At 41.8% G+C, this 26,300-nt stretch overlaps 1 protein-coding gene across 5 annotated transcripts in view; it reads right to left on the bottom strand.

Moving 5' to 3' along the window:
• G3BP2 (GTPase activating protein (SH3 domain) binding protein 2) overlaps nucleotides 1-26,300 on the bottom strand; it is a 92,691-nt gene that overhangs the window by 18,058 nt on the left and 48,333 nt on the right. Inside the window, exon 1 of one of the 5 annotated variants that reach the window (XM_010838152.1) lies at nucleotides 19,016-19,262. The exons of 2 other annotated variants lie outside the window; for them this stretch is intronic. The gene's annotated coding sequence lies outside the window, so the exon portion shown is untranslated. 2 more of the 5 variants (XM_010838157.1, XM_010838155.1) reach the window with 2 other exon arrangements.

The raw sequence follows: 26,300 nt of genomic DNA, 5'->3' as shown, positions 1-26,300 counted from the left end.
TTTATGTCTATAGCCCTCCAAACAGTAAAAGTCGTAACACTAGGAATTAAGAGAAATGGGAAGAAAAAAGAGAAAATATGAGTATCACTAGTTTAAATACATATATACACACGTTTGTGTGTGTGAAATTACTGAGCAAATCAAGATGCAGTTTAAATTCCTGTTAACAAATAAACTTCAACATGGGTTTTTCTGCTGCACTAAACTTGCTGGATCTTAGCTCCCTGTCAAGGATCAAACTCATGCCCTCGGCAGTGAAAGCGAGAAGTCCTAACCACTGGACTGCCAGGGAATTCCCTCAAAGCAGGTCCCCCTTTAAAAAATTTCACAAAGATAGCCCACCATTATCATTACAACTGTGATGCTTTTTAATAAAAATCAGATACCAGCCATAAAGGAACCTACAGATAAAACTCTATTAAATTAATCCTGGTGACTCCCAACTCAATTTTTACACAATGCTGTATTAGTTTCCCTGTTTCTCCTTTTGCGATTGTCTTGAAAATCTCAGTTGATATTAAAAAAAAAAAATTCTTTTCCAGTGCCAGGGTCTGGGGGGAGGAGCAGTTGCAAGAAGTCCTTGAAATAGCCGAGAAACAGGCAAAGGAGATGGAAGAGGAAAGTAAGGCTTCAAGCAGTAACAAAAAGAGGAGCAGAGAAGCTGGAGGAGCTAAAAGCGAAGGCCATGCGGAAGGTGCCCTGGGCCATAGGCAGAATTTGGAAATCTGGCAAAAAGCTGTTCCTTATGCCTCAGGTGATGGTAATCCTTACTTCCACTGCTGTTTAAACCCTGTATTCTCTTCCATAACATTTTTTTGCCACCTATAACTAGAATAAAAGGCTTCCCTGGTGGCTCAGTGGTAAAGAATCCATGTGCCAATGCAGGAGTAGTGGGTTCAATCCCTGGAACAGGAAGATCCACTGGAGGAGGAAACGGCAACCCATTCCAGTATTCTTGTCTGGGAAATCCAAACCCCATGGACAGAGGGGCCTGGCAGGCTACAGTCCATGGGGTCACAAAAGAGTTGGACATGACTTGACAACTAAACAACAAATAAGCTAGAATAAAATGCTGTCTTGGAGCCCGTGGCACATTCAAGAAAAGAAATGTTCACAGTGGCTTATCCCTTCAGTTCTCCTTTAGTCATTTCTATCCTAGTTGTGAGGTCAAAGTAAACCCAGCCTAGAATTCAGGCAGTCTGTTCTTCAATCTTTGCTCTACCTTAAATTTTGTGCCACCTACAATTAAATCAACTCATTTAAAAAAATTAAAGCACAAAGCAAAGTCAGACACAGTCATTTCAGGTGCCATTAGTTTCCCCCAAACCTAAAAACCTCCAACAATAAGAATTAACAAATCCTGATGCATAAAGAGACTTACTTGCTATGTTTAAAGAAATGAAGCAGGGACTTCCCCCCATGGCTCAATGTTTGAGAATCCACCTTGCAATGCAAGGGGATGGGGCTGATCCCTGGTTTGGGAACTAAGATCTCACCTGTCACAGAGCAACTAAGCCTGAGCACTGCAACCATTGAGCCCACGCACCACAACTAGAAAGCCCAAGCACAAGGAAAGCTCCTCTACGACAAAACGAAGACACAGCCAAATAAACAGTCTTAAAAAGTAATGAAGAAAAAAAACATAGTATTTTTATTAAGAATGACAGGCAAGGTTGAGGAACAGGAGATTTATCTAGTAAAATTTTATAAAACAACAAAAATGTGGAAATTATGCACATTTAATACTACTGTTAACAACTGATGTTAAGCTGTGGCAAAATACTAACTTACCCTCTGAATAAAATATTATGTACAACAGTTCTGTTCAAAGGTCAATGACAAAAAAACACTATTAGGCATTGTTTCTGAGTTTGGGGATTCTCACTTTTCCCTCTTTTTCTTCTCTACTTCAGATTTTCTTCAGTGAGACTTTGTTACTTAACCCAATTTCCCATCACATTTATAAAGTACACATTCACCTGCCATTTTTGTCACCTACGTATAGCCAAAGTAAAAAAAAAAGTGTCACACAAATCAGTATCAAAGAAAGGTCAAAATACACTGGAGTTTTTGTAACAAAGTTCAAGAAAGGCTGCACATTGCCCACTCTACCTTTACAGTCACTGAAGTTGACGGCCATGAAGCCATGGTATCATCAATTTAGATCAGAAAGACAGGCAAAGGAAACTGGCAGTGGGGGTAACTTTTTACTTGATTAGTCAATAAATTACATTTATTCAAAAATAGATAACCTGAAAAGTGAACTTTGAATGGGGAATGAGATAAAGCAGTGCTAACCTGGTAAAAGCCTAAACAAACAGCTATACAGAAGAGGCTGTGCAGAGTCCAGTTTTTAAAAGTTACAGGTAGACTCCCAAAGGGAATATAGATGAAATGAAGATGTTACATAGAGGAAGGTGTTCCAATTAAATACACTGACTTAAATGGACTCAATTTAGACGGCTAAAATATAATTGACTGATGGGAAATAAACTACATTAACCAGAAAGTAAAAAGTATGGAGGGGAGGGGTATGGAAAGCAACCTCACTCTACTTTTAACAACAGGTTAATTTATGTATTCTACACAAACAAGGGAAGCTACAAGGGCTTCCTTTGTAGCTCAGTCGGTATAAAGAATCTGCCTGCAGAGCAGGAGACCCAGGTTCAATCCCCGGGTCAGGAAGATGCCCTGGAGAAGGAAATGGCAACCCACTCCAGTATTCTTGTCTGGAAAATCTCATGGATACAGGAGCCTGGTGGGCTGCAGTCTATGGGGTTGCAAAGAGTTGGGCACGACTGAGCAACTAACACTTACACTTACTTACACAAACAACTGCCATCTTTCAGTTTTCTCCCCTCGAGTGGGGAAATGCATTCACAGAAAAGAACCCAAGTCACAGGCAAGAAATTCACGGGAATCGGGTCCTTTCACTTATGTTTATATATAAAATAAAACCCTGAACATGAAAGTAAGGAAAGGGTTTTAACTAAGGCCATGAAGAAATCTTAACCTTTTGAGATGGTGATCTCTCAACTCACAAATTAAGAAGTGATCTTTAGTCAAGCATACAAGACTATATAATTCAACAAAGATAGTCAAGATTTAAGAATACTTATGTACAAAAAGAATCTTCAGAAGGTTGTTAGCCTTTGTTAGCCTCAAATCATCTTCAAAGAGCAATTATCATCTAACACCTTTTTACAGAATGTCAAATTCCCCTATAAAGTCCTACTTTCTCCCAAAACACATAAATATATGGAGACTGTTGTCACACTGGAATGTACAGTGTAAAAGGTACTCTTTTCCTGTCAGTTAAAAGCGATATCATCCTATTTATTCATCAAGATACCAACCTGATTACATCTGGCTTTCCACACTATTTAACAGAACCTCAACTATCTCAGAGGTCATTCACTAACTCTGCCTGTAACTCCTGTGTATCTTCAAACATCTTTTTATTTGTTCCTGTCTTTCCCCTGAATTCTCAAAGTACTTTTATCATGCACTCAGTTCAGTTCAGTCACTCAGTCGTGTCTGACTCTTTGTGACCCCATGGACTGCAGCATACCTGGCCTCCCTGTCCATCACCAACTCCCAGAGTCTACTCAAACTCACATCCATTGAGTAGGTGATGCCATCCAACCATCTCATCCTCTGTCGTCCCCTTCTCCTCCCACCCTCAATCTTTCCCAGCATCAGGGTCTTTTCAAATGAGTCAGTCCTTCGCATCAGATGGCCAAAGTATTGGGAGTTTCAGCTTCCTTCAGTATCAGTCTTTCCAATGAATATTCAGGACTGATATCTTTTAGGATGGAGTGGTTGGATCTCCTTGCTGTCCAAGGGACTCTCAAGAGTCTCCTCCAACACCACAGTCCAAAAGCATCAATTCTTTTCAGTGCTCAGCTTTCTTTATAGTCCAACCCTCACATCCATATATGACTACCGGAAAAACCATAGCTTTGACTAGACAGACCTTTGTTGTCCAAGTAATGTCTCTGCTTTTTAATATGCTGTCTAGGTTGGTCATAACTTTTCTTCCAAGAAGCTATCATGCACTCTGCACTCTATTAATCATATTCTGACCTAAATTACTAACCCTGCATCTATCTTAGTCTTCCCCTTCTCTACTCCCCTCTCAAATATTATAATCTAAGTTCTCCCTTAAATGTAATTCTCTAGAAAGTCACGATTCTCAAAAATCCAATGACCTCAGTCTTCTACCAGTCTGCATCACCATTGATGCTCACCTCCTCCTAACGCTTCTAGATTTCTACCATGAGGCAACTTTCCTTCTCATTAAAATGCAAAGTTCTCAAGGTCTGTCTGCTAATGTGGCAATTTCTGCTCATCAAACAGCTTCATCTCCCAGATTTATCTCAATTTGTATGTAGTCTCTGCTAGAATTCAAATTTGACACCTTAACCCCTTGCTGAATACGTACACATGATCTCATAAGTAAACCAATACATACACTCTCTTCTATACAGATAGAGCAGTTTCCTTGTTTCTGTTAATGATGCCACCACCTTTTTTGCTTTAAAGCTCAGTCCTTGCCCTCTTTAGAGGGAGGGCCCTTTTAAAGAGTGACTTGTCCTCTTTAAAAAGCTTCAAACTAAAATCTTGACAACTCAAAAATCTCTTGGAATTTGATCCATCCTTTCTGTTTCCCACTAAATTCAGACTCTTTCAATTCTTTCTCAAAAGGCTTCCAAACTGGTACAGTGGATGGGAATTTGCCTGCCAATGCAGGGGACAGGGGTGAGGTTCCTGTTCTGAGAGGATTCCACATGCCATGGAGCAACTAGGCCCGTGCACCACAACTACTGAGCCTCTGCGCCTAGAGCAGGTGCTCAGCAACAAGAGAAGCCACCTCAGAAGCTGGAGCACAAGGAAGGGCAGCACCTGCTCACTCCAACAGAGAAAGCCCACAACATAGCAACAAAGATCCATCACGACCGAAAAGAAACAATTTTTCTAAGTTTAATGCCCTCATTAAAAAAAAAGTCTTCCAAACTTCTGTATCATTGTACACATAAAATTGAAACACGTGCATTCAGTTTGAAGTATTATGCCTTCCAGAGAAATCCAGGCTGACATACACAGCCCTAACCAACATTTCAAATGTACCTTCCACTACACTTCTCACCTCTCTAAACAAATTCTATGCTCTTAAGTGGTTCAGATGGTAAAGAATCCACCTGCAATGCAGGAGACTTGGGTTCAATCCCTTGGTTAGGAACATCCCCCAGAGAAAATGGCAACCCACTCGAGTATTTTTGACTGGAGAAACCCAGGGACAGAGGAGCCTGGAGGGCTACAGTCCATGGGGTTGCAAAGAGTCAGACACGACTGAGCAAATAAGCAAGAGTATCATACCATTTAGCATCTTTCCCTGAACTTGCAATTTTCATACTCTAGGCTACTGTCTTACTTCATTCAACACCAGCTGGATAAATAGGTGGGACAATACAAACTCATTCAATATTTATTAAATACATACTATCTAAGTGCCAGAAACTATGAAAGGAAAAAGAGAGGTGAATATGACAGACTTGATCTGCTGCACCAAAGAAATTTCAAGTCCAGTGGGAGAAAGAATTCCTAAATGCAATTATCTAATGTGATAAATGCTATGCTGCTGCTGCTACTGCTGCTGCTAAGTCGCGTCTGACTCTGTGCGACCCCATAGACGGCAGCCCACCAGGCTCCCCCGTCCCTGGGATTCTCCAGGCAAGAACACTGGAATGGGTTGCCATTTCCTTCTCCAATGCATGAAAGTGAAAAGTGAAAGTGAAGTCGCTCAGTCGTGTCCGACTCTTAGCAACCCCATGGACTACAGCCTACCAGGCTCCTACGTGCATGGAATTTTCCAGGCGAGAGTACTGGAGTGGGGTGCCATTGCCTTCTCCGGATACATGCTATAGCCCTACCACAAAGAATGTACCACTTGAATTGGAACAGGAACAGAAATCTGGCATGCAGAAGATGAAGTGAGTATTCCAAATCAGAACTATTAATAAAAGAGAAAATATTTAGGGAACGACCATCTCTTCAAAACCATCAATTCTCCTTCATGGGTTTTTCGAAAATATACTCAAGATCCTATTCCAACCCAACCTGGCTTTCTTAGCTAAGTCCCTCAGGCAGGACTAATCATTTCTTCTTCTAAGTACTATGTGTATCATCTTTTGGCTCTTTTTATTAACACGTTTAGTCCTAGTAATGTGTACATGTGCACAGGCATAACCCTCTCCTGTTTGGAAGATTCCTTAAGTTAAGGCTAAACAAAAGCCTGGCAGTATTATGCTTCCAGGAGATGCTCAAGAGATTCTTTGCAGCATCTATCATTCCTTTGTACTTAAGAGGATTAAAAAAAATTGTTGAACAAATCTGTGATGCTGAAGACTTCTAAAGGGAATTCCCTGGTGGTCCAGTGATTATGACTTCATGCTTCCACTGCCAAGGGCAGGGGTTTCATCCGTGGTCAAGGAACTAAGATTGTGCATGCCACAAAGCACAGCCAAAAAAAACACACAAAATACTCTTAAGAGAAGGAGCCTACCAAAATACAAAGGTATTTCAACAGTTTCTAAAAGTGCTATGAGGGATATAATGTACATGATCAATTTAAGTTATTAACACTGCTTTATATTATATATGAAAGCTGTTAAGAGAGTAAATCCAAAGAGGTTACATCACAACTTTTTCTTTCTATTCCTATAATTTCTTATCTGTATGAGAGGATGGATAGTCAAACACTTATTGTGATAATCATTTCATAATGTATGTTAAGTCAAATCATCTTGCTGTACACAAACTTATATAACGCTATGACAATTGTGCATTAGTTTCTCAGTTGTGTCCGACTCTTTGCAACCCCATGGACTGTAACTGGCCAGGCTTCTCTGTCCATGGAATTCTCCAGGCAAGAATACTGGAGTGGGTAGCCATTCCCTTCTTCAGGGGATCTTCCCCAACCAAGAGATCAAACCTGGGTCTCCTAAATTGCAGGCATATTATTTACCATCTGATGCAATGTGGGAATGATAGTGAAAAAATAATTAAGTCATTAATCATGTAATTTCAAAACATTTTGAAAGCCAATATTTTACACTCTAGTTTTTTTTTTTTTTCTTTTAGCTGCCCCAGCCCTTAGTTGCAACCCTGGTAGCTCAGCTGGTAAAGAATCCTCCTGCAATGCAGGAGACCCTGGTTCGATCCCTGGGTCAAGAAGTTTCCCTGCAGAAGAGATACGCTACCCACTCAAGTATTTTTAAGCTTCCCTGGTGACTCAGACGGTAGTAAAGAATTCGCCTGTAATGGAGGAGACCAGGATTCGATCCCTGGGTTGGGAAGATCTCCTGGAGGAGGGCATGGCAAACCACTCCAGTATTCTTGCCTGGAGAATCCCCATTGACAGAGGTGCCTGGTGGGTTAAGCCCATGTGCCACAACTATTGAGTCTGTGCTCTACAACCCACACTCAGCAACAAGAGAACGTACCACAATGAGCAGCCCCTACTTGCTCCATCTAGAGAAAAGCGCAAGACCCAGCAAAGCCAATAAATATTTTTTAAATTGGAAGTTAAAACCATAATGACATAGCACTAAATACCTTTAATAACGCTTACATCAAAATCTAAAAATACTGAGTGCTTGCAAGGATGGGAAAAGTTGGTAGGAATTGAAAAAAGGTACAGTCACTTTGGAAAACAGTATGGCAGTTTCTCATAAAAGTAAACATACATGTCTCATATTACCCAGCAATTCCATTCCTAGATATTTATGCAAAAGAAATTAAGCATATGTCTACACAGAGAACTATATGTTGTTTGCAGCAGCTTTATTAACACTCAAAACCTGAAAACAACTAAATGATCATTAGCCAGGTGAATGAACAAACTGTGGTAAATCCAAATAATCAAATACTACTTGGCAATAAAAATAATTTACTGATGGAGAAGGAAATGGCAACCCACTCCAGTATTCTTGCCTGGAAAAGTCCATGGACAGAGGAGCCTGGCAGGCTGCAGTCCATGGGGTTACATGACTGAGCATGTGTGCATGAGGGTGGAGAGTCACGGGTTGGTAACAATAAACTGGTAGAACTAAAAAAAAAATAATAATAATAATTTACTGATAATATGCAGGTAGCACTAGTGGTAAAGATCCACCTGCCAGTGCAGGAGACCTAAGAGACATGGGTTCCATCCCCGGGTTGGCAGCCCATTCTTCTTGCGTGGAAAATCTTATGGACAGAGGAGCCTGGCGGGCTACGCTGCATTTATAGGGTCCTAAAGAGTCAGACACAACTAAAGCGACTTAGCACGCAAAATGCAACAACATAAACGAGTTTCCAAAGTATTACTAAAAGATAAAGTTAATGCTCCCCTTCATGTATCACTGCCTTCTCCTGGTGAAGGGGCCTGCCTAACTCAATGAAGCTATAAGCCATGCCCTGTCGGGCCACCCAAGGAGGACAGGTCATAGTAAAGAATTCTGACAAAACATGGTCCACTGGAGGAGGCAATGGAAACCCACTGCAGATTTCTTGCCATGAGAAACCCATGAAGAGTATGAAAAAGCAAAAAGGTATGACACCAGAAGATGCCTCCAGGTCAGAAAGCATTTGATATGCTACTGGGGAAGAAAGAAAGAAAGAAAGTGAAGTCACTCTGTCGTGTCTGACTCTTTGCGGCCCCGTGGACTGTAGCCCGCCAGGCTCCTCTGTCCATGGGATTCTCCAGGCAAGAATACTGGAGTGGGTTGTCATTTCTTCTCCAGGGGATATTCCCAAACCAGAGATCGAACCCTGCCTGCACTGCAGGCAGATGCTTTATCCTCTGAGCCACCAGGGAAGCCCTACTGGGGAAGAAGGAAGGGCAATTACTAACACCTCCAGAAAGAATAAAGCTGCTGGGCCAAAGCAGAAATGATGCTCAGCTGTGGATGTGTCTCATGGTGAAGGTAAAAAACAATACTGGATAGGAACTTGCAATATTCAGTTCAGTTCAGTCACTCAGTTGTGTCCGACTCTTTGCAATCCCATGGACTGCAGTACGCCAGGCTTCCCTGTCCATCACCAACTCCCGGAGCATACTCAAACTCATGTCCATCACGTCAGTGATGCCATCCAACCATCTCATCCTCTGTCATCCCCTTCTCCTCCTGTCTTCAATCTTTCCCAGCATCAGGACCTTTTCAAATGGGTCAGTTTTTTGTATCAGGTGGCCAAAGAATTGGAGTTTCAGCTTCAGTATCAGTCCTTCCAATGAATATTCAGGCCTGATTTCCTTTAGGATGGACTCGTTGGATCTCCTTGCAGTCCAAGGGACTCTCAAGAGTCTTCTCCAACACCACAGTTCAAAAGCATCAATTCTTGCCAGCACCCAGCTTTCATTACAGTCCAACTCTCACATTCATACATGACTACTGGAAAAACCATAGCTTTGACTAGGCAGATTTTTGTTGGTAAAGTAATGTCCCTTTTTTAATGAGACATTATTAAAACTTTTTAGTATACTATCTAGGTTGGTCATAACTTTTCTTCCAAGGAGCAAGCATCTTTTAATTTCATGGCTGCAGTCACCATCTGCAGTGATTTTGGAGCCCAAATAGATAAAGTCTGACACTGTTTCCACTGTTTCCCCATCTATTTCCCATGAACTGATGGGACCAGATGCCATGATCTTAGTTTTCTGAGATCTTAGTTTTCTGAATATTGAGTTTTAAGCCAATTTTTTCACTATCCTCTTTCACTTCCATCAAGAGGCTCTTTAGTTCTTCACTTTCTCCATAAGTGTGGCGTCATCTGTGTATTCAAGGTTATTGATATTTCTCCCAGCAATCTTGATTCCAGCTTGTGCTTCTTCCAGTTCAGCATTTCTCAATATGTACACTGCACATAAGTTAAATAAGCAAGGTGACAATATACAGCCTTGATGTACTCCTCTCCCGATTTGGAACCAGTTTGCTGTTCCATGTCCAGTTCTAACTACTGCTTCTTGACCTGCATACAGATTTCCCAGGGGGCAGATCAGTTGGTTTGGTATTCCCATCTCTTTCAGAATTTTCCACAGTTTGTTGTGATCCACACAGTCAAAAGCTTTGGCATAGTCAATAAAGCAAAAGAAGATGTTTTTCTGGAACTCTCGCTTTTTCGATGATCCAGCTGATGTTGGCAATTTGATCTCTGGTTCCTCTGCCTTTCTAAATCCAGCTTGAACATCAAATTCACAGTTCATGTACTGATAAAGCCTAGCTTGGAGAATTTTGAGCATTATTATTGCATAGGAACCTGGAATGTTAGGTCCACAAATCAAGGTAAATTGGATGTGGTCAAGCAGAAGTGGACAAGAGTGAATATCAACATCTCAGGAATCAGTGAACTAAAAAGGACAGGAATGCCTGCATTTAATTCAGATGAACACTTTATATACTACTGTGGGAAAGAACCCCTTAGAACAAAAGGAGTAGCCCTCACGGTCAACAAGAGTCTGAAATGCAGTACTTGGGCGCAACATCAAAAACAACAGAATGATCTTGGTTCATTTTCAAAGTAACCATTCAATATCACAGTAATCCAAGCCTATGCTCCAAACACTGATGCCGAAAAAGCTGAAGTTGACCAGTTCTATGAAGATCTACAACACCTTCTAGAACCCCCCAAAAAGATGTCCTTTTCATCATATAGGACTGGAATGCAAAAGTAAGATGTCAAGGAGGTACAGGAATAACAGGTAAATTTGGCCTTGGAGTGCAAAATGAAGCACAGCAAAGATAACAGAGTTTTGTCCAGTGAACACACTAGTCATAGCAAACACTGTTTCCAACAATACAAGAGAAGACTCTACACATGAACATCACCAGATGGTCAATACTGAAATCAGACTGATTATGTTCTTTGCAGCTGAAGATGGAGAAGCTCTGTACAGTCAGTAAAAACAAGACCTGGAGCAAACTGAGGCTCACTCAGATCACAAGCCCCTTATTCCAAAATTCAGACATAAATTTAAGAAAGTAGGGAAAACCACCAGGCATTCAGGTAGGACCTAAATCAAATCTCTTATAAAAATACAGCAGAGGTGACAAGTAGATTCAAGGGATTAGATCTGGTAGACAGAGTGCCTGAAGATAAGGGTGGAGGTTCATGACACTGTACAGGAGGCAGTGGCCAAAACCATCCTAAAGAAAAAAATGCAAGAAGGCAAAGTGGTTGTCTGAGGAGGCTTTACAAATAGCTGAGGAAAGAAGAGAAGGGAAAGACAAGGGAGAAAGGGAAAGATACACCCAACTGAATACAGAGTTCCAAAGAACAGCAAGGAGAGATAAGAAGGCCTTCTTATGTGAACAATGCATAGAAATAGAGCAAAACAACAGAATGGAAAAGAAGCAAGACTTCTTTCAGTATGGGAAGTATGTGAACTGAGAATTTCCAGATGTACAAATTGGATTTAGAAAAGGCAGAAGAACCAGAGATCAAATTGCCAACATCCGTCAGATCATAGAAAAAGCAAGAGAATTCCAAAAAAATATCTGCTTCTGCTTCATTGACTAAGCTAAAGCCTTTGACTGTGTGGATCACAGCAGACCATGGAAAATTCAAGAAACAAGAATATCAGACCACCTATCTGCCTCCTGAGAAACCTATATGCAGATCAAGAACAAGAGGTAGAACCGGACATGGAACAACGGACTGGTTCAAAACTGAGTACATCAAGGCTGTATGTATGTTGTCACCCTGCTTTTTTAACTTCCATGAAGAGTACATCATATGAAATGCCCTTGTCAATCAAGATTGCTGGGAGAAATATAAACAACCTCAGATATGCTGATGATACCACTCTAATGGTAGAAAGCGAAGAGGAACTAAAGAGCCTCTTGATGAAGGTAAAAGAGGAGAGTGAAAAAACTGGCTTAAAACTCAATGTTCAAAAAACGAAGATCATGGCATCCAGTCCCATCACTTCATTCTGAACAGACGGGGGAAACAATGGAAACAGTGACAGACTTTATTTTCTTGGGCTCCAAAATCACTGCAGACGGTAACTACAGCCATGAAATTAAAAGATGCTTGCTCCTTGGAAGACAGGCTATGACAAGCCTAGAGAGTGTATTAAAAAGCACAGATATTACTTTGCCAACAAAGTTCCGTATCGTCAAAGCTATGGTTTTTCCAGTAGTCATGTATGAATGTGAGAGCTGGACAGTAAAAAAGACTGAGTGCCGAAGAACTGATGCTTTTGAACTTTTGTGCTGGAGAGGACTCTTGAGAGTCCCTTGGACTGCAAGGAGATCAAACCAGTCCATCCTAAAGGAAATCAACCCTCAATATTCATTGGAAGGACTGATGCTGAAGCTGAAGCTCCAGTACTTTGGCCACCTGATGTGAAGAGCTGACTCACTGGAAAAGACCCTGATGCTGGCAAAGACTGAAGGCAGGAGGAGAAGGGGACGACAGAGGACAAGATGGTTGGATCACATCACCAACTCAATGGACATAGATTGAGCAAACTCTGGGAAACAGTGAAGGACAGGGAAGCCTGGTGTGTAGTCCATGGAGTCACAAAGAGTTGGACACAACTGAGCCACTGAATAACAACAAGAGCTCTCTCCAGGAAAATCAGATACCAAGGGAACATTTCATGAAAGAATGTGCACGATAAAGGACAGAAATGATAACGACCCAACAGAACCAGAAGAGATTAAAAAGAGGTGGCAAGAATACACAGAAGAACTATACAAAAAGGTCTTAATGGCTCTGATAACCACGATGGTGTGATCACCCACCTAGAGCCAGACATCCTGGGGTGTACGTCAAGTGGGTCTGAGGAAGCATCACTACGAACAAAGCTAGTGGAAGTGATAGAATTCCAGTTGAGCTATTTCAAATCCTAAAAGATGATGCTGTTAAAGTGCTGCACTCAATGTGTCAGCAAATTTGGAAAACTCAGCAGTGGCCACAGGACTGGAAAAAAATCAGTTTTTTTTCCAATCCCAAAGAAAGGCAATGCCAAAGATGTTCAAACTACAAGATAATTGCACTCATTTCACATGCTAGCAACATAATGCTCAAAATCCTTCAAGCTAGGCTTCAACAGTATGTGAAATGAGAACTTACAGATGTACAAGCTAGATTTAGAAAAGGCAGAGAGGAACCAGAAATCAGATTGCCACCACTTTGTTGGATCATAGAAAGAAGCAAGAGAATTCCAGAAAAACATCCCCTTCTGCTTCATAGACTACGAGAAAGCCTTTGTGTGGATCATAGCAAACCGTGGAAAATTCTTTCAGAAATAGGAGCACCAAATCACCTTACCAGTTTCCTGAGGAACCTGTACGCAGGTCAAGAAGTAAATTATTAACAGAACTGGACATGGAACAACAGACTGGTTCAAAATTGGGAAAGGAACACAAAACTGTATACTGTCACTCTGCTTATTTAATTTATATGCAGAGGACATAATGTGATATACTGGGATGAATGAATCACAAGCTGGAATCAAGACTGCTGGGAGAAACAGTAAATTCTAGAATGCTACAAATCCCATCTTCGGGGCGGGGGGGAGGCGGGGGGGAAGGGATAATACAAAAAGAAGTATACAAGATAAAACGTGTTGTGGATCTAGGGGAAAAAAAAACTTCATATCAATTCATACCACCACTGGTAAACTATTTATTGAGTATTAAAAACAGTATAATTAATTTTGTAATTTTAAAACACTTTAAAATTTTCACTTGTTTTTTGATAACCATAACAGATATATGTTATTGGTTCAAAAACATGGCTCTAAAATAAAGATCGAAAGTGTGAAAATTAATTTAGCACTACTAGCAGAGCAAAAATAATCTGACATTATGCCTACATTAGTGACAATTTATTGTTAAAATCTTGAGTGTGCTTAAATATTACCAACTAATTGAAGATAAAGTTGAGCAGGTGGAGTAGGGGAACAGACTAGTAAAGTTCTACCATGCTGGAATTTAAAATGAGCAGCTACACAGAGAAACAAAAATAAAGAAACTTACTGCCTAGATACAAAGGTACAGTGGAGTTTTGTTTCCAAGAGGTAATTTTAAAAATATCTGGTATACTTACCTGATACAGTACTGTTTTTTTTCTGATAGCCTAATGGCAACCCACTCCGGTACTCTTGCCTGGAAAATCCCATGGATGGAGGAGCCTGGTAGGCTGCAGTCCATGGGGTAGCGGAGAGTAGGACACGACTGAGCAACTTCACTTTCACTTTTCACTTTCGTGCATTGGAGAAGGAAATGGCAACCCACTCCAGTGTTCTTGCCTGGAGAATCCCAGGGATGGGGGAGCCTGGTGGCCTGGTGTCTGTGGGGTTGCACAGAGTCGGACACGACTGAAGTGATTTAGCATCGGCAATGTTAAATTAATGGTCTTGAAACTAAAAATGTAATAATATACTGAACCCCAACTGTGGAACATCAGTTCATATGCACTCATTAAAATATTGTCAAAGGCTAAAACCATAAGGGGAAAAAATGAAATACAAAATTTGCAACTAAAGTATGATTTCACTAACATGAAGGGCAATGTATGCACTTGGACAGGAAAATGAAATTAATTCTTTAGATCTACTACTGCAAAATAATGATCAGTGTAGAATACAATACAAAAGATAAGGTTATCCAAGTGAAATACTTTTGTGTTCCTTTAACCCTTTTTAATCTTAGGGATCTCTGAAATGGCACCTCCGTTCTCTACTCAGTAATCAAATGGCTCTATCTACACATGACCATAAAATCTAGCTATACTAAACTGCTAAACACCTAGCTGCACCTCAGCCATATATAAGTATCAAAGTGAGTGAGTGTTAGCTGCTTAGTCGTGCCCAACACTTTGCAACCCCATGGACTGTGGCCCACCAGGCTCCTCCTTGTCTGGGTATTCTCCAGGCAAGAATACTGGAGTGGGTTGCCATTCCCTTCTCCAGGGGATCTTCCCAACCCAGGGCCCAAACCAGGGCCCTCCATATTGCAGGCAGATTCTTTTATGACTGAGTCACCTGGGAAGCCCCTTAAGCATCAAAATGCAGAATTGAAAATTCACTCTTCAAAGACCCTGGAATATTCTGACCACCATCTATAAGGAGTGATGAGAACTGCAGTATCTTTAACTCTAACAGTTGGGGATGGGGAATTTCAGTTATTGCAACTAATTACATGAAATTCCATCACAATTTAATACTTAGAAGAAAAAAGTCCAAAATAAAAACGGCTAAAAAGTTGAGACCCCATGTTGTCTTGTTTTTTAAAAAAGAAGCCAAAAGAAAATGACATTTTGGAAAACAGAAAAAATTCTACAAAAATAATTTTTCAGTATTGTGAAGTTAGAAGTAGTACTCTATCTTGCTTTCTATTACAAAAAAAAGTAAGATCCTATAAAGAGGATGCAGTTTTCTTATCAAAAACTGTTACCAAAGGCTATGTCTATGCTAGTTCAGAACTTATCTCTACTACTGAATAATTATCCCACCCTTTCCTCTCAGAGCCCCTCACTCCTGGCTGGCTCACACTAGTCAGGCCCAGGTCCATTGTCACTGAAGCAAGGACTGCAATACCCATTCTTAACAGCTAACCCCATATCAAAATTGAAACCTTTGGAACTACCAAAGGGTCTCTATTTAAAATGACTTTACCAATCAAAACAGCAATGCTTATCTACTGAAAGCAGCAACCTTCAATTTGTTGTGGCACCATGAAATGAAAGCATCACAAACAAGATCTAAGCACCAGTTACAGAAATAAGAGATAGTTGTGGATTAAGCCTTTTCTTTCAGAGGGCCCCAAAGGTAAGGAGGTGAGTTTTTAAATTCAGAAAGTATTAAAAGTGACCAAGCACTGAAGTGGAAATGCTGCCCCACAAAAATTAGTGTGTATTTATATTATGCTTTAAGGCAACCTTAAACAAGTAACCTACACATCCCTTTACCTCCTTCAGATAGATAAGATAATAGCTTCATTTACAGAAAAGGAAGCCACAATGTTAAGAGCCTAAGGAAAGTAGTTCAAAGTCCCCCAGTTATGAGAGAGAGCATTTGAAACCTGGTCTCCTCCCTAGGACAGTGATGTTTTCATTATATCTGTTTAAGAACTACCACTTTTGAAGACCATCCCAGGATGCAAGAATGTAAAAAAAAATTAAAGTCCAACTGTTGGTTTATTTGATACTGCAGGAAGAAGTTAAAAGACAAAAGACAGTAACATAAAAGGAAATCCACAACAGTCATCCCAACATACCTACAGTATCAACATACGGTAAAATATCTAGAATTTAAAAGATAAAAATAAGCTGAGGGACAGCCATCAAGAAACTGATTACATTGCTGCTCAAGCCAGTCCAGAGTTCCAGGAGATGGAACTTGTTTGTTCTGTCAGCTTTTAAATGTTTCCCGTGGAAAGAGTCACGTCTGTCAATTAAATTCTACTGAATTTAAGTTCAGGAACAACCCTCTAGTTTGTAATTATCAAAACCAGCCTTGAAAAGGGGTCATTCCTCACCTCCATACCCACTCAGTATAAAATATGTTGGGAAAAGTCTTACTTAAAGCAATCAAGGGAAGAACTTTCAATCCTGATAATGGGCAATTAACAGCAATAATTCTTCAGGACAAGGAAACTGTTAACCTAAAGACACTACTGGTATTTATATATTTTCAGTAACTAACTGATAGGGAGATTTTCTTTTTATTTTATTTTTTATTTTATTTTATTTTTTAAACTTTACAAAATTGTGTTAGTTTTGCCAAATATCAAAATGAATCCGCCACAGGTATACATGTGTTCCCCATCCTGAACCCTCCTCCCTCCCCATACCATCCCTCTGGGTCGTCCCAGTGCACTAGCCCCAAGCATCCAGTATCATGCATTGAACCTGGACTGGCAATTCGTTTTATACATGATATTTCACATGTTTCAATGCCATTCTCCCAAATCTTCCCACCCTCTCCCTCTCCCACAGAGTCCATAAGACTGTTCTATACGGAGATTTTCATTAAGTGAACTGTGGATAATGAAAATAACCTACTACCAACAGTGCCAATACTATTCAAACTCAAGAGCTTTCTGGTAGCAATTCTCCTCACCTACTAACTACTCACTCACTCGACTACCAAATTCAAGACATTTACTTCTCCTTCCATTTTTGGTCCCTATCCACTCCACAAGCATTCTGGTTCTTTCCTCTTGCTGCTGCTGCTGCTGCTGCTAAGTCGCTTCAGTCGGGTCCGACTCTGTGCGACCCCAGAGACGGCAGCCCACCAGGCTCCCCCGTCCCTGGGATTCTCCAGGCAAGAACACTGGATTGGGTTGCCATTTCCTCTTGCTACTCACTGACAAATATTTCAACCCTGAATATTCAACAACTTGAACTATAATAGCTCCTAAATAGAAAGAAATCCATTTGAGGTCCTTATCCTCCCTTCAATTCCTTGCTAACTTTTCAGAATTAAACAGCCTCAAGAGATGAAATCATAACACATGTTTTCTCTTGGCTAATCCCAAATATTTAACGGGAAAATAATATCACCAAAGAAACAACACATTTCAGTTTAAACGAATCATACCGTCTATTTTCTGAGACCAGGAATTTTGGACATCAAAAGGACCACTGGATACTAACAGGGCCAAATGTTTACTCTGAAACTTTGTTCACATGCCTAAGGCTATATTAACTGCCAAATATGGAGCTAGACAAGGAATTCCCACTTTCTTCCCCTCTAATATAGGAGGCTCCCCAAACTGCAGTTAATGTTTCACGAATCCAGGTACATGCAATGCTAACATTTGAAAGACTAGCACGAGCTGCTAAAGCCAGTATTTCGACACAAGTTATTATCACAACAATCATATGGGGACAAGACGGAATAACTTTGCTATTATTCCAGCTTCGGTGCACGTGTATGGTTTTGTTTTTGTTTGATTTTTCAGACAGCAAAGGCATTGACCCTCCAAAAAAAAAAAGTTCTGTTAAGAAACTAGGCATACCTTGGAGGGGAAAAAAAATTGATCTATGCGGAAAATTGTAGCTGCAATCTACACTCGCCCCAAAGCGGCACAGGGCCATCTTAAGAAATCTGCCTTTAGAGATGCAGGTAAAATTCGATCAGATTCAACTAACAAAATTAACACAACCTAGGGACGTTATGTTCCTCCCCTTGACTATCCTTCCCACTCTCCCCAAAAAAGAGATGGGAAAAAATAAATAAACCCCCTCCCCAGAGCAAACATCTCTTCTATTCCTGAGTCAGTAAGAGATCGCCTGCATAAAAGGGCACGGAGAAGGAACACGTTATATATAGCCCGGGTTTCAGAACTCGTCCGGGATAAAACCGAGGCGGGTCAGAGACCGCGGAACACCAGGTACTGGGTAAGCAAAGCGGCGGCTGCTTCAGACCCGGATTCTGTTTCCGTGCAGAGAAATGGTGCCCGGAGGCCGCTACTTTCGCATCTGCGTCGCTTCTGCCTCCGCCGACACAGCCTCTTTTCCCCTCCCCCACGGGCGGGGCGGCAGCGGCGGCCTCCCCGTTCCCGGGGAACCGGGAGTAAGAGCCACAAGAGTCGGGGACGAGTGGGGGGCTGCGCACCTGAAAACACACTCTCCGGCAAGCCCACTCCCCTACGTCCCGTCCGAAGCCTCTATCAGCGCGCCTTTGGGAGCCGCTGCGTCCCCTTACCCAGCTCGCCATCTCATCCCCAACCAACACCGGCCCCACCTGTGCCCTCGGAGCCCTCTGTCCGCACGACGCGCGCCGGTCACCTCCCTGCCCACGCGGCCTCCCACCCCTCACCTGAGAGGAAAGGCTCGGCTTCTCTCACGCACACACCAGCAGCGTAGGCAGCCGGCAAGAACAATGTCTCTCTCGGCCTCAACACCTCCGACACCGGGGCTCACGTAAAGAACGGTTGCCGCGGGCCGCTGCGCGCGACGGGAATGTCCCCTTCCGACCACCACACCGACCGTCCTTCCCGGCCCCCGTACACACCTCCAACCAACAGCGGCGGCGGGTACGTCGCGCGGAGGTCAGCGGGAGAGTCGCCGAGGACCGGCTGCAGCAGGTTCTTCTCACTCGCCGCCCCCTCCCTCTGACAAATCTCAAGCCTAGGAAGCCGAAGAGCCGAGAGCAGGTTCCCCTCACAACCACCTCTTCCCGGGCGTCAGGCGCTGCGGCGAGCGACAAGGAACACGGACGTCCCGCCCCCTTTGCCGCCGCCCCCTCTTATTGTTTTACCCCTGCCGAAAGGGCTGGGGAACCCCCCAGCACGGCTTCAGCCAATCAAGCATCTCCTCCGCGAGCTGGACCCAACCTTCTCGCGTCCCTCTGCGGAGCACGCGCAGAACGCCGCCGCGCTCACGTACTCTCGCTCCCGGAAAGCCGGGGAACCGGAACCGGCCTGAAGCCGGGGCGAGAGTCCGCTGATTTGACGTCACAAGGAGGCTGCCTTTCTCCGGCCCAAGGCTCGGGCCTCGTCGCCCTTCGAAATCGCGGCGTAACAGGAGCCGGGTGGCTGCAGCGCTGTGCTTTTTGCGCTGTGCCCCTTTGGGGACTGATTTTTCTGGTCCTTTTATATTATTAATGTTAAGGAGGAGAAAATGTAGTGATTCTTCTTTCTGAACTAGGTATCTGCAGGTTGCTGCTCTAGACGAGCATATAATGCAGTCAGTGGCTTTAGCTGCTTGCACCGTAAACTCAGCCTAGGAAATGGAGGTTTTTAAGCTCCACGGAGAAGGGCACATCCGTTCAAACAGGTTTAACGCAACATACATTATAGGGCCTACTGCGTTCTAGGTACTGGGATGTAGAAAAAAATACGACGTGGCCTCCACGGAGAGGGGGGGCATTCTATTTCTTTGTGTGCCTGTTCAGTGTTCAGGCGTTGCTAAATACATGCTAAGCATTTTATATGCCAAAGCAGCTAAAAGGGTGAAATCCCAGGAGATATCAGGATTACAGCCCTGTCCTAGATCAGACTTGGCCCCGGGGACATAGCTGAGAAAACACTAGACACCGACTCTCATGACCTTGATTCATGGAAAAAGCCAAATCTGCTTACAGTCAAGGAAGCCACTTTGCACCTTAGTTCTGGCAATGTTTCTCAGGGACTATCAAGACAGCTGAGGAATTTTGGAAAGGAGGAGCTGAGGAAACGGTGAAAGAAATAAAAGGCAATTAGGAAATGCCCATATACAGATAAAATGTAGGGATACACATTTAAGCAGTTTTCTTCACAATCCTATTAAAGCAATTTAAAGGTTTTTTTCACGTGTGAAAACAGGTTTACGGGGCAGTGCCAACATTTGAACCTTCAAAATCTACACTTTTAGGTTGCTCAATCATTTTGTTATATGCAAAATACATGGGCTGTCACTTTTAGGAAGTTAACTTTGACATGGTTTTCCTTAGAAGTAGCATAATACATTAAATGCATATTGCCCTTCATATCTAATACTTATGTACCAGCCACTCATCTACTTTAATTGTTTAATCCTCACAATAACCCTATAAAGTAGTTACTATTTTTATGCCCATTTAACACATGAAGAAACTGAGGCTTAGAGAGGTCAAGTAACTTGCCCAAGGTCACCAGCTGCTACTCTGGTGGAGCTGGGATTCAAACACAAGCAGTCTGCCTTTTTTGTACACTCCGTGGCATGCCCTTTACCACAAGCTATTAAATATTCTCATTGTACCAACCTTTCTATTGGTTGACATTTCTGTTTCCAGTTTGAAGCTCTTATGCACTTTTATTCTTCATGTGCTCAGTTGCCAAGTTGTTTCCAACTCTCTGCAATCCCAAGGGCTGTAGCCCGCCAGGCTCCTCTGTCCATGGGACTTCCCAAGCAAGAATACTGGAATGGGTTGCCATTTCCTTCCCCAGGGGATCTTCCCCATCCAGGGATCAAACCTGCATCACCTGCATTGGCAGGCGGATTCTTTACCACTGAGCCTCCAGAGAAGCTGTGATTTTTCACCAGGTACAAAAATTTCTCTAGATCTGTGATTATCAGAAATCAACATGCATCAGAATCACCTGGAGAGCTTGTTAAAACACACAATGCTGGGTCCCATTCTCAGGGTTTCTAATTCAGCAAGTCTGTGTTAAGGCCTGAAAATCTGAATTTATAATAAGTTACCAGGCACTGCTTGCTGCTCTAGGAACCACACTTTAAAAACCACTGATCCATGGGAGAGATGTTCAAGAGGGAGGGGACATATGTATACCCATGGCTAATTCATGTTGAGGTTTGACAGAAAACAAAATTCTGTAAAGCAATTATCCTTCAATTAAAAAATAAATTTTTAAAGAAATAGAAGATTAAAGACAAACTAAAAAAAAAACCCACTGATCCACACCATGGGTTGGCAAATATACACTGTTAGGGGCCAGACAGTAAATGTTTTAGGTTTGGAAGCCATAAATGTTCTCTGTTACATATCCAACCTCATCTGCATTTTAAAATACTTTGAAAATGTTAAAAAATATTCTTAGCTCTGTCCATGAGTGCTCAGTCATGTCTGACTCTTTGCAACCCCATTGACTGTAGCCATCAAGGCTTCTCTGTCCACAGAATTTTCCAGGCAAGATTACTGGAGTGGGTAGCTATTTCATACTCTAGGAGATCTTCCCGAACAAGGGATCGAACCTGAGTCTCCTGCATTGGCAAGTGGATTCTTTACCACTGCACCACGGGAAAACCCATTCTGAGCTCTTGGGCTGTGTAAAAACAGGCCTCAGACAAATCTTGCTCAAAGGTTTAGTATATCAGTAGGTGGAGTTATTGGGAAAAATGATTCCGTTATCTTGAATTTTTATTGAAATACCTGAAACTGCTTTCCTAAATCATTATTTTTACTTCGTAAATGTCTCTCAAGACTGTGACCTTTGAATATCTCTCCGTACTTAGAGCTGCTACCTGGATTCAGGCCCCCTTTCATCTTTCCAGAATGATTGCAACAACCTCCTAAGTAAGTAATCTCCCTGTCCTACAGAAATAAACTCCATGAAATACTCACTCCTCTTCAGGCAGTATGGCAAGGAGACAAGTATAAATGTATTCATTCAAGGGCTCAAGTCAAAAACTTCTGTTTTTCTTACACCACACAGCAAATCACAGTAAATTTCTGTTCCCTCTACCTTCAACATTTTTCTAGATTAAACACTTCTTACTACTATCACTGCTATTATTGTAGTTCATACCACCATCGCCTACTGCAGCAACCTTTTATTTAGTCTTGATGTACTGCTCTTATTTAACTATGGTTTAGCCTCACAGCAACCAGATCCTTTAGAGCTATAAATCAGATAACATTCTCAAAACTCTTCAAAGGCAGCACAATAAAATCCCAAGTCCTTACCATGCAAGGTGTCCCTAATTTAGTCCTCACTTGTTACTTCCACGTCTTTTCTTACTACTTTTTCTGTCATACACCTCAGTCCTTCCTTTGACACTTCACATGCCCACCCCAGTGTGAGTCTTGGATGTGAACCTTCATCAGAATTCTGTGAAAAATCAAAATAAACTACATGTACTGATTTCCCAGAGTACACTGAAATACTTCATTCAGGCATTCTAAAAAATAAACTAGGCATGATTTTCCCTTACACAAACTACCCTTCGTAGAATTTCAATTAACCTTATACTGCTTAAACAGTCTACTAGCTTGTCTAAACTATTTTGTGACTATTTTGCACTCTATAGTATATATTTCCTACGTTCTCTTCTAGGTTATTTTTTTACAAATAGTTCATCAAATGGTAACCTACACATTGTCTGGCAGACTGTCCACTCAGTAATAGCCTATAGGGTTCATTCATTAATTTCTCAATACATTCATTCAGTGGCCACTGTTGAGTGCTATCAAGCAAAGCACTAGGCTCGAGATGAGGCAAAAATAAGCATGTTGTCTTCAGGAAATTGGGAGGCGGGGGAGAGATAAAGCGAGAGGAGAAAAGAGAAAAACGAAAAGGTAGGGAGAGACAGGAAAAGAGGGAGAGGGAGAGTCAGAGAAAAACAGGAAGGAGGGAGGCAGTGACAACAGACAGCCCTGTTAGGTGACACTACACTGCTACGGCTGCTGCTGCTGCTGCTAAGTCGCTTCAGTTCTGTCCGACTCTGTGCGACCCCATAGACGGCAGCCCAACAGGCTCCCCCGTCCCTGGGATTCTCCAGGCAAGAACACTGGAGTGGGTTGCCATTTCCTTCTCCAGTGCATGCAAGTGCAAAGTGAAAGTGAAGTCGCTCAGTCATGTTTGACTCTTAGTGACCGCATGGACTGCAGCCCACCAGGCTCCTCCATCCACGGGATTTTCCAGGCAAGAGTACTGGAGTGGGGTGCCATCGCCTTCTCCGGACACTACACTAGGGATACTGAATAGCAATATGTACTTCATCTTCCTAACCTTCATTGAATTTTTGAATTTATAATTTATTATCTGATATTTTCCCTCTCTTACACACACACCTTGAAAGTTCCACAAAGAGATACTCCTATTTGCTTCTCCAGTCCAGCACTCGGTACTGGCCCACTGAAATTGCTCCCTAAATTGCTCCCTAAAGTAGCTGACAAAGCCTTGTGAGAGCAGAGGAAGGAGAGCACCAAAAGAGAAAAGAGAGCACCACCACTACTGGACTTCTAGTAGCTTTTATACTTTTGCCCTAATTTCTAAAACAGTTTATGATTTTTATTCTTTCTTGATGAATAATAATAGTTTTTAGACTGTGGATTTTTCCCTTGCCTATAATTTAGGCAACATCCCAGAGGTTTTATTCATTACTATTATATTCTAAATATAGAAATATATATTTCTATTCTAAATATATAAATGTATTCTAAATGAGCTTCCCTGGTGGCTCAATTGATAAAGAATCTGCTTGCAATGCCAGAGACCCAGGTTCGATCCCTGGGTCAGGAAGATCCCCTGCAGAAGGGAATGGCTACCCACTTCAGTATTCTTGACTGGGAAATCCCATGGACAGAGGAGCCTGGTGGACCGCAGTCCATGGAGTCGCAAAGAGTTGGACACGACTGAGCAACTAACTCGTACTCTAAACTGTCTGGAAGTATATAGTATCTCTTCTTTGATTCAGTTATGGTTTAGAGACAGTTGAGATTGTCTAAGCAGTTTGGATTTTTAAACACTTTATTTTTCCTTGCTTTAGTGCTTGTAGTCTGTGAGTATGGTGTGTACATTTCTGTGCTTTGTAGAATTTGTTATTTTCCTTTGTGGTCTAATAGAGGGACAAGTTTTGTAAGTTGTCTATAAAAGTCTAGTTCTATTGAAATATTTTTACTGTTTTTTAATTTCTTTTCATCTTTCTAATAGTTTTTACCTTTTTAACTTTTTATTTTGGAATAATTTCATAGATCTGAAAATTTGCAAAAATAATAAACGGATACCCGTCACCTACATTCCTCAAATGTTAGTATTTACCACATTTGCTTTCTCATTCTCATTCATTCTCTTTGGCTTGTCTCCTATAGGTGGTCAATTCCCTGAGGACACATTTCAATTGCTCCTGCCTTATCCTGTGCACACATAGTGCTGTGCTTACACACTGGCACTCAGTGATGGCTCCTGAACAAACAAATCCAGGAGTATCAAAGAAACCTGCAAGTGGTTATTATGGATACTCTACCAGACAATTGATAGAGTGTCATGTGACCTCCATCCATAAAAAAGCATCTAGAAGAGGTTCTAGTTGAAATTTTCTTTGGACATGCTTTACCCTGAACACTTTAGTGTTATTTCTTAAAAGACTAGGACATTTCCTTCTATATCCACAATACAGTTATCGAAATCAGGAATTAACATTTATACACTACTATAATCTGAGTGAATGAGTGATAGTCGCTCAGTGATGTCTGACTCTTTGTGACCCCACAGTCTGGAGCCTGTCAGTCTCCTCTGTCCATGGAATTCTCCAGGCAAGAATACTGGAGTGGGTTGCCGTTTCCTTCTCCAGAGAATCTTCCCAACCCAGGGATCGAACATGAGTCTCCTACATTGCAGATTCTTTACCATCTGAGCCACCAGGGAAGCCTATAATTTATAGACATTCAGATTTCATCAACTGTCTAATATCAAAAGGAAAAATTGTTTTCTAACCAGGATACAATTTAGGATTACAAATGAATCTAGTTATCATCTGTCACCTTAGTCTTCTGTAGTCTAAAGTAGTTTCTCTGTCTTCTTTCATGACCTTGATATTTTTATTATTATTTTTTAAATATTTATTTATTTGGCTGTACCAAGTCTTAGTTGAAGCATGTGGAATCTAGTTCCCCACCCAGCGATCAAACCTGGGCCCCCTGCATTGGGAGTGCAGGGTCTTAGCCACTGGACCACCAGGGAAGCCCCATGTCCTTGATACTTTTAAAGAGTGCAGGACAATTATTTTGAAGAAGGCCCCTGCATTTGGTAACCTATGTTGTTTCATGGTATTTAGATCTAGGTTATGCATTTTTGGCAAAAATACCAGGGAAGTACTGTTCTGTCCTCAGTGCATGATGGAGGCATGTCATGTCCATGTGTCCTATTACCAGTGATGTTTGCTTTGCTTGGTTAATGCAGTGTCTGAAGGAATTCTCCACTATACAGTTACTATTTTTCCCTTTGTAATCAGTAAGTACCTTGTGTAGGCGACTACTTTATGAGATTATATACATATCCCATTTATCATCATACTTTCACCCAGTTTTAGCAGCCATTGATGACTCTTGGCCGAGTCAGTTTTTGTAATAGTGGCTACCTAGTCATGATTTTTCTAATTCTATAATTCTTAGTTATGACCAACCTAGATAGCATATTCAAAAGCAGAGACATTAATTTGCCAACAAAGGTTCATCTAGTCAAGGCTATGGTTTTTCCTGTGGTCATGTATGGATGTGAGAGTTGGACTGTGAAGAAGACTGAGCGCCGAAGAATTGATGCTTTTGAACTGTGGTGTTAGAGAAGACTCTTGAGAGTCCCTTGGACTGCAAGGAGATCCAACCAGTCCATTCTGAAGGAGATCAGCCCTGGGATTTCTTTGGAAGGAATGATGCTAAAGCTGAAACTCCAGTACTTTGGCCACCTCATGAGAAGAGTTGACTCATTGGAAAAGACTCTGATGCTGGGAGGGACTGGGGGCAAGAGGAGAAGGGGACGACAGAGGATGAGATGGCTGGATGGCATCACCCACTCGATGGACGTGAGTCTGAGTGAACTCCGGGAGTTGGTGATGGACAGGGCGGCCTGGCATGCTGCAATTCATGGGGTTGCAAAGAG

This window comes from Bison bison, unplaced genomic scaffold (genome assembly GCF_000754665.1).
Source record: "Bison bison bison isolate TAMUID 2011002044 unplaced genomic scaffold, Bison_UMD1.0 scf7180017864092, whole genome shotgun sequence".
Taxonomy (NCBI): Eukaryota; Metazoa; Chordata; class Mammalia; order Artiodactyla; family Bovidae; genus Bison; species Bison bison.
The sequence above is the reverse complement of the archived record's forward strand: the minus strand, read 5'-3'. Positions and strand labels throughout refer to the sequence as shown.